This window comes from Myotis myotis, unplaced genomic scaffold (assembly GCF_014108235.1).
Source record: "Myotis myotis isolate mMyoMyo1 unplaced genomic scaffold, mMyoMyo1.p scaffold_m19_p_3, whole genome shotgun sequence".
Taxonomy (NCBI): Eukaryota; Metazoa; Chordata; class Mammalia; order Chiroptera; family Vespertilionidae; genus Myotis; species Myotis myotis.
Window position 1 is genome coordinate 24,927,270 of NW_023416335.1, and position 9,537 is coordinate 24,936,806.

Here is a 9,537-nt window from a genome sequence, read left to right on the forward strand (position 1 = left end):
TTGAAGATGTATACTATAAACTCTAAAGCAACTGATAGAAGAGCATTCTAGGCAGAAGAAAAACAAAGAAGTGAGGAAGAAGATGGTAAGTAGACCAATTTGGCAACTTGCTTTGAGGAGTAAAGATGGCACATTGACTAGATAGCTTAGAGTGAGATTTTGAAGGAATTCGAATGATAAACTAACAAAATTGGTCTTTGGGTAATAGGAACCACTAAAAAGCTAGTATAAGGGATCAACAAGATGGAAACTGTATTTAAGAACATTAACTTCCACCTTCTTCTGTATTTGGGTCGACTTATTAGACTTTTCTTTTTATTATTTGTGAGTGGTTTCTATAGAATATTTTAAGGATGTGAAAAAGGCTAAAGTGCATTCAATTAATTCACTTAAGACATTTAAAGATTTAAAAATCCAGTGCTCTCTTTAAGTCCAATGCTTTCATGACTTATAATAAAAATTTTAGAACCTTCTGCAAGCTCATATTATGCTATTAATTTTTATAGTTTAGTTTAAAGTTAAGGAATTTATAACTTAAGACTTGAATTATATGTTTAATTAGTTTCCATATGCTCTCCAGAAAATTCAAAACCAAGAGGGCTAATTTATTTGACATCTTATAGTTCAGTTGAGACCATTGGCAGGACTATTTTTCACTTTCCCTAACAAATATTAGGTTGAACCAAAGGAATAACTGCTATTCAACTGTTTTGACCTACAAAAATAATTTTGCATGGTCCAACCTAATGTATTATTGTGTGTTTTGAACTATACATTTAATGTTCTATTTTTATTTAAAAGCGTTCCCAGAGTATATGCTACATATAAGGTATTGGGATAGAGAGAGAGGTTATTGAGATGAATAATAGTGATTCTTATCCACCTATACATTAAAATTCTAGAAGGTTCTCAAACATGCAGGAGTATAATTTTTATCTGAGATTTTTTATTTTTAATATATTTTTATTGATTTCAGAGAGGAAGGGAGAGGGAGGGAGAGATAGAAACATCAATGATAAGAGAGAATAATTGATCAGCTGTCTCCTGCACACCCCACACTGGGGATAGCACCTGCAACCCAGGCATGTGCCCTGACCAGAATTTGAACCATGGTTCTTAGGTCAATGCTCAACCACTGAGAAACACAGGCTGGGAACATTCTTTTTTTCTCAAAAGTAGTCCAAAAATATATCATTAAGCTGACTAGTTCTGCTGGGTAAAATTATTTCAAATGGCCAAACTTCTATTTTCTAAGTAAACAGTTCAGATGGTAACTTCTAATTCATCACAGTACAAAGCACATGCTTGTTCTGAGGCCAGGCATTGGCCTTTCACAATGTAACAAATTGTCTCTTTGTTATTGTTTTAATTAGCTAGTTATTAATAATAGGAAAGGCGCAAAAGGAAGGCCAGACATTATAAGTACGCATGGCCATCTGGGTATATGGTCACCAGGAAGCTGCAACTTCATACTCCCCAGGGAACCACTAGTTCATTCCCTGCAAATCACTGGGGGGAAGGGTCCACAAAGGGGAGATGGGGGCATGCAGAGTGAAGTCAGGGTGACAAAGGGAAGATGCCTGTCAGTCTAACCTGGAAACAAAGATAATTGGATGTGTGGCAGGGCCACTGCAAGGGTACAAAACTTCGAAGGATAAAATCCCCAGACAAAGGAATTCTCTCTCTTGGCTCTCCCATTTCTCTCTTGTTCCTCTGGTTGTGCTTCTGCTCCCTTGCATTTGCCCATGTTCCTGGAAGCTGCATTGCCCGTGGGCCATGCAGATCCACACACAATGGCTGATGACTGCAGCTGGGAACACAAGCTAAGCTTTCCTGATTCTGGACTGGACTGTGAAGAGTTCAGGAAGAAAATAAAAGTAATGGAGAAAACTCCTTTACCTCCCTCTAATTTTCCCACAAGCCCTTTTAGTGAAGAACTGTGATATCAGTCAGTGGGAAAACAGAAAACTAGTAGATGTAGATAAACTTTCTTGGCTTCAAGACACTGGCACATTCATTAGCAATGTTCCCTGGAGCTTTTGTCAGTTTTTCATGGTGGTCATTCTGCTTGGCCTTCCCATTTTCTTCAGTATTACTATATTCCTAGAATGGTCTTTATTTGATGAATTCTCCACCTGGAAAGACCATGTTTCACACTTCAGTTCCTAGCTGACTAAATCACCTGATTTTGTAGAACAATCAGTGTTTCGCTGGGAACAAGGGACAGATCTTTTCATTTTCAACAAAAGATTAAAGAATTTCACTTTGGTGGTGCTGAATAGCGTGGCAGAATTTATGTGCAAATATAAACTATCATAAAATCTGTTTTGAGTACATCATTCCCTCTCTTTTGCTAGGCATTTGTTAGAGAACAGGGTGGTAGTTCAGATTTGGTCAGAGATTCTGGTCAGATATTTTCCCCCCAAAAGTATTCCTTTCAAAAATAATGTCTTATTACATGTTGTTCAAATTAGGTACCACAAAGATAAACATGAAATTTAATAGTGCAGTCCTGAACCATTTCAAAGAATGCTTTTAAAACAAGCATGTTACTCCCCAATATTGACTGCATTTATGCTATGTAAAAAGGGGAGGTGAGAAAGCACATGATTTAATATTGCACTGACTCGGTAATGTAATAGTGATTGTTCACTTAAGCATGTAATAAAGACTACGCTTGTGAAAAAGGACAGAAACCCGCCCACAATGAAAATGCAGAACACTAAAGAAAAAAATTTCAAAAACAAGAAGAGAGATAAGACAGATCATGTGCAAAAACATGACATTTAGACTGAACATAAATGAGTCAGAAGGTGGTGGAATAATATCTTCAAAGTGCTTAGAGAAAATTAGCCAACTAGAATTGTGAGCCCTGTAGCATTAGCATTAGCATTCAAAATCAGGGTAAAATAAAGACACTCTCAACAAAAAGATAACAAAACCTAGGAGTTAACTAAGAAACCCTCACTATAGTAACTTCTAAACGATGCACTTAAGAAGGAAAGTGATAACATAAGATCAGAGATGAAGGATTTAGTAAGCAAAGGAAATCATAAAAATGTGGATTGATGTAAATAAATGTTACCTTGATTTCTGAGTTTTCTGGCACTCCCTTAAATTTTATGCCCAGGGCAAGTGCCTCATTCACTTTACCATGCCTTGGGGAAAGGTGTCATCATTTAATGTAATTCTTACTCCACATGTCACATGGCAGCCTCCGCCTATCCCCATCCTTAGAAGGGGGCAGAGTCCTTTTGTTTTAATATCTCAAGAGAATGAAACTCTAGTTATAACCATGCAGAAACCTTCTTTTCTTTAATCTGGCCTTTTATTTTGATTTCCCCCCCGCTTTATGACTCAAACTGACCTCACGCTGCACCCTGACTCACCCACCACTCTCTCCCTTGCTTAATCATCAAGCCCTCGGCACAGTGAGGTTCTGGTCAGCATCCTGTAGTCTTAGGAACAAGCTCTTGGGTCTATTAAATACAGAGACAGAGTTTTCAAACTAAAAATAATATCTCAGTTGTGTTTTAGCTCTGGACCCAGGAAAGCAGAATGATCCCATCAAAAACATGCTTGCAAAATCAGAATGACTCCATGGCTCACATCAAAACCAGATACAATGATCAATTACCCCTTTAGTCACCATGATTAATGTTCTTTCCCCTATATAACCCATCCCCTGGAAGCCATCAGGGAGCCAGGTCTTTGAGCATTAGTTCACCTGTGCCATGTCCTTAATTAATAAACCCTTACTTTCTTGGCTGCAAACTCCTGTTTGTGTCTCACTGGGCTTTGGTGGGTGCGGACAAATGGACCCCTTCAGTCAAAAAATACAGTCTTTTGCTTAGAGGAGGAAAAGAAACCTGGTGTCTAGTACTTGTTATACTGACATTACAAAGTTTCCCTGCTGTTATCCTTACATGCACCCCTCATTTCATTAGTGTCCAGTGCCTTCAACTTCTGGCATTTCTGGTGTTCTGCAGTGCCGATCGACTGAGGGCTTTCTCCACTGCTGGCTTAGGTTTCTGCTTTCTTGGGTTCATTAAGTCAGTTATCACTCATCTATCTCTCTCCTGCCTTCCAAAATTTGTCTTTCTTCTCATAATTTTGCCCTTATGAATGTATACTGTTTTTAATCCCTCTTCTAGCATTTTATTTTACCTTTTAAAAATGTATTTTTATTGATTTCAGGGAGGAAGAGAAAAGCACCAATGATGAGAAAGAATCATTGCTCGGCTGCCTCCTGCACGCCTTCTACTGGGGATTGAGCCCGTGACCTGGGCATGTGCCCTGATCAGGAATCGAACCATGACCTCCTAGTTAGTTCATAGGTCAACCATAGAGGCAAACTAGCTGGGCAAACCACACTGGCTGGGCAAGCCACACTGGCTGGGCGAGCCACACTGGCTGGGTGAGCCACACTGGCCAGGCCTTCTAAGCATTTTAATGAAGTTTCAGTTGGCTAAGAGGCATTTTTCCAATCTACCACATTTAACCAGAAGTCTGTCTCCTGTGACTCTCTCTTAGGGGAAAGAAGAACTTTCCCAGAGTTCCCCTTTCATCTCAAGTGTGAGAACTAAGTCACACTCCCAGGCCTAAGCCAATCACAGGCAACGAGTCTGGAACTGCCATGTGGATTCAGAGCCTAATCATCGGAGGTGGAATGGATGTTTAGGATCAACCTCAGCATTTACCCCCAAGAACCTTAATTGGGCTTTGGAAATCCAAACTCCAAACGACTTACCCAAACCAGAAGATAACCTCCTAACGGAAGTAATCATATTTGTTAACTCTTTACACCTTTAGCAGTAATTCATTTATTTGACTGAGAGAATGATCTATTATGTAAATACAACATGAAGAGACTATATTTATGCCTAGAACCGTGAGAGGGTGAAGGCAAGATAACAGTGAAGGTTATCCACTGAGTCAACACCTGGAATCACGGGAGGAGAAAAGCTTTGGCGCCCGTGCTTACGCTGCCTGAATCCTGCTGGGCTAACCAGTGTCCCTTTCCCTCTGTGTGAAGAGGCATTTTAAATGTCAGGGAGCTAAAAGATAGGATTATGATAGCTCTCAAGCTAAACACTAAATCAAATTACTTCAAGGACTTCAGTGTTAAGGTCATATTTATATAACAGTGGCCAAATGGGACTGAACGGAAAAGTTCAGGCTGTTTTGTCTACTGTGGCTTATATTACATTTGAGACACGTATTTGGAAACCCCAGTTCTGTCCTGCAAGGCAGTAGGGAGTTTCTAACAAATTTAATCAAGTGAAGTTTTGGTCTGAAATTTGTCATAATTATATAAGGTTTAGGTTTAGCATAAAATTTTAAGAGAAAGTCAGTTTATTAAAAGAGAATAAAAGGTATGGTCACCTAGCTGGTTTGGCTCAGTGGATAGAGCATTGGCCTGAGGATTGAAGGGTCCCAGGTTCAATTCCTGTCAAGGGTACATACTTGGTTGCAGGCTCTTCCCCGGCCCAGGCCTGAGTGTGGGAGGCAATCGATGTGCTTCTCTCACATCACTGTTTCTCTCTGCCATTCCCTCTCTCTAAAAACAAATCAATGGGAAAATAGTCTCAGGTGAGAATTAAGAGGAAAAAAAGGTGTGGTCATATTGGTTGCCTAAAAGAAATAAACCCTCAGAAACATAAGAGGGCATGTTTTCTCATCATTTAGAACCAAACAAGCAACAGCCAAGGGGGATCTGCATATGTTCCTTCCGGAGATGCCAGCGGCCTGCTCTGCTCCAATGGTATTGCCAGAATTTCTGATTTTTCAAAAGAAATGTAAGATTTCAATTTTCTGTGATCTCTCTCTCTCTTATTGATTGATTTTAAATCCTCACCCAAGGACGTGCTTTTATTGATTTTAGAGAAAGAAGAAGGGAAAGAAAGAGAGAGAGAGAGAGAGAGAGAGAGAGAGAGAGAGAGAGAGAGAGAGAGAAGCATCGATTAGCTGCCACCTACATGTTCCCTGACCAGAGATTAAACCTACAACCTGAGCATATGTCCTGACCGGGAATCGACCCAGTGACCTTTTGGTGTATGGGATGATACACCAACTGACCACACCAGCCATGGCTCTCTTGATTTTGAATTTTGACAAATTAAAAAACATGTTGAATAGCTTGTGGCCCCACAAAACACATCTGCTGGCCAGATTCAGACCCTGACCCCCACTTTTCAACTCTGTTTTAGAGGAAAGCTAGAATATGTGTTAGGTAGGAGATTGCTGTATTACTTTGGAAACATGTAGGTGGATCTTTTTGCTGAGCTAGTTGCTAGTCTACATTGCTTAGTTGCTCTAAAGAATAAATGTTTAATTTCTATGGAACTTGGGGACCAAAAAAAAGAAGAAAGTTCTTGTGAGTGAATGTGAAAGCAGATTTCAAAATATGGTTGGTGGTCTGCATCCAAGGAGAGGGAGAAGGTAAGGAACAGTGATGCTACGGCTAAAGCTTTACTGCGTGTGTGTGTGTGTGTGTGTGTGTGTGTGTGTGTGTGTGTGTGTGTGTGAAGTATGCTGGAATAACCCTCTGTTACCATGAACCTTCAGTGCAAACCCAGTTCACTAAAGCATTGCAGTAGTAACACCAGGAGAATAAAAGCCAGAGCTGCCCCATGGGAAAGTTAAATACATTTTGAAAGAAAGACCAAAGTGATTAAGAACAACAGCCAAAGCCGGTTTGGCTCAGTGGATAGAGCGTCAGCCTGCAGACTGAAGGGTCCCAGGTTTGATTCCAGTCAAGGGCATGTACCTGGGTTGCAGGTACTTCCCCAGTGGGGGATGTGCAGGAGGCAGCTGATCGATGTTTCTGACTCTCTATCTCTCTCCCTTCCTCTCTGTAAAAAATCAATAAAAATATATATTAAAAAAAAAGAACAATGAATATCAGAATGCAAATGCATATGAAAAAGGAAAATAACCATTTTAGCTAATTCATTTTAATTTAAAGAGTGACGTGTGACCACAGGGACGTTAAAGGAGGCATTGCTTTGGTGTAATTAAGGGAAGAAAAACCCCGTTTCTTCTTTTAGACACTGCAGATACCAAGCTTTTCCTGCCACCTACTGACCGTTGGTTGCAATTTTTAAAAAATATTTTCTAAGACATAAAGTATAAAGAACACCATAATCAAGGTTCCAGCTTAAGAAATTATCAATGATAATTAAACATTATCAATGAAGTTTGAAATCTCCTGAATCTCCCTCCCTGACTGAACCTCCCTGCCCTTCAGAAGTATCCATTCGCTTGAATTGTATGTATGTCATCTTAAGGCATTTTAAAATAAGTTTTCCTCGTGTATATGTATCTCCAAGTAATGCTGGTATTATTTTGTATGTTTCTAAAAGTTCATATATGTTTATGGACTCTCCTGTACGAAATCTTCTGTAGGTTACTTTGTAAACCGACATTATATTTATGAGGTTCCTCCATGTTGACCAGTGCAGTCATTTTCGCTGCTGTACAGAATCCTATTTAATAGATATAACATAATTGATTTTCCTATAATCCTTTTGATGGGCATTTAGGTAGCTTCCAATTTTTTCTAACATAAACATTGCTTCTCTGAACATTCTAGAATATGTTCTCATGTGTAAATGTTGTGAGTCTTAGGTAGCAAGAAGGTAAGTGTTTTGTCATAATGTTTACACATTTTGTCGTTTTTTGTTATTGCCAAATTGTCCCATGGATTTATGCTCTGAATGGCAACGTAGAGCAGTCCCCATTGCTCTGCATCCTCATCTCTGCTGGATAGTGTCAGATTTCTGAATTTCTATGGTTCCGGTGGGTGTGCAGTGATAGTTCTTTGTGGTTTAGTTTCATGACCTTGTTGGACTTTTGCACAAGGTACATGAATCAACTGGGGGAGGGAGGATTTTGCTATTTTTAAAAACTTTTTATAAGAGTTTATTTGAGCCAAACTGACAACATATGCCAGGGAACATGATCTCAACTGCTCTGAGAATCTTTGCTATTGAGTCTTTCTGTTTACAAATGTGTTTTATTTAGGGCATCTTGAAGGTTTATAATCTCTTCCATAAAGACCTTGGATTTCTTGGATACTTAGGTATTTCATATTTTTATTGCAAATGTATAGGCTTTTTAAAACTATTTTTTTTTTAGTTTCAGTATAGTTTCAGTATACAATCTTATATTGGTTATATTATTTCAGGTGTACAATATAGTAATTCAACATTTTAAACAAATGTATTGTTTTAAAATCATTTTTCCTCACTGATTTTTCTGGTGCTAGGGTATATTAATGCAATTAATTTTTTAAAATATGTTTTTATTTATTTCAGAGACAGGAAGGGAGAGGAAGAGAGAGATAGAAACATCAATGAGAGAGAAATATTGATCAGCTGCCTCCTGTATGCCCGCCACTGGGGATTGAGCCTGAAACCCAAGCATGTGCCCTGGCCAGGAATTGAACCAGCAACCTCCTGGTGCATGGGATGATGCTCAGCCAACAGAGCCACACCGGCCAGGCAATGAAATTGCTTTTAATATTGATTTTATGTCCAATAACATAATCAAATTATTTCACTAGCCCCTAAGACTTTATTTGTAGGTTCTTTTGGACTTTCTATGAAGACAATCATATTTTCTATGAATGTTGATGAGTTTCTTTTTAAGTTCTTATTCTTCTTTCCTGTTTTCCTGATCTTATTAAACTGTCCTGGGATGTGGTATCGCATTGAATAGAAATAGTGAAAACCAGCACCTTTGTACAGCCCTTGATCGAATGGGAAGTAGTACTCTGTAGTCTGTCTTCTAAGAATTGCTTTAAAAAAATAAATCCAGAGTGTATGTTAAAATTTATCTTTCTGGCCCTGCATATATTAATGATTCTATTTTGTTTGTCTTCTTTATTCTGTTAATCTAGCAAATTACATTAATAGAATTCCAGACTTAAACCATCCTTTCATTTGGAGGATAAACTTAACTTGAGTTTATCTCCGAGTGAATGAGCTCAGCCTATAATTGTATTTTCTTACACTGCTTTGCCTAGTATGGTATATTGGCCATATTAAATGAAGTGGGGCATATTCTCTCTCTGTTCTCTACCACGAAACTAAAAGACTCAGTAGAAATATTTAGTCCTGAATTCGGAGGGGTCAGTTAGAACATTTAAGAAACAATTCATCTCACTTTACAAATGTGTGGTCTACTAAATTATATGTTAGAGGAATCTATATAAAAAAGAAAGAGAAAGGGTTTCCTTAAATGCCCACGAGAGAATAGGACATTGTTGAGCCAGTCTGATTTGTTCAAAGATTCACATTAATTACATGAACTTGGTTTCTTATAGGAAATTGCTTCTGAACTAGCAGTTTCTGTGAGAAGGATATTTTTTTTTTAATATTTTTATTGATTTTTTACAGAGAGGAAGGGAGAGGGATAGAGAGCCAGAAACATCGATGAGAGAGAAACATCAATCAGCTGCCTCCTGCACGCCCCCCACTGGGGATGTGCCCACAACCAAGGCACATGCTCTTGACTGGAATCGAACCTGGGACC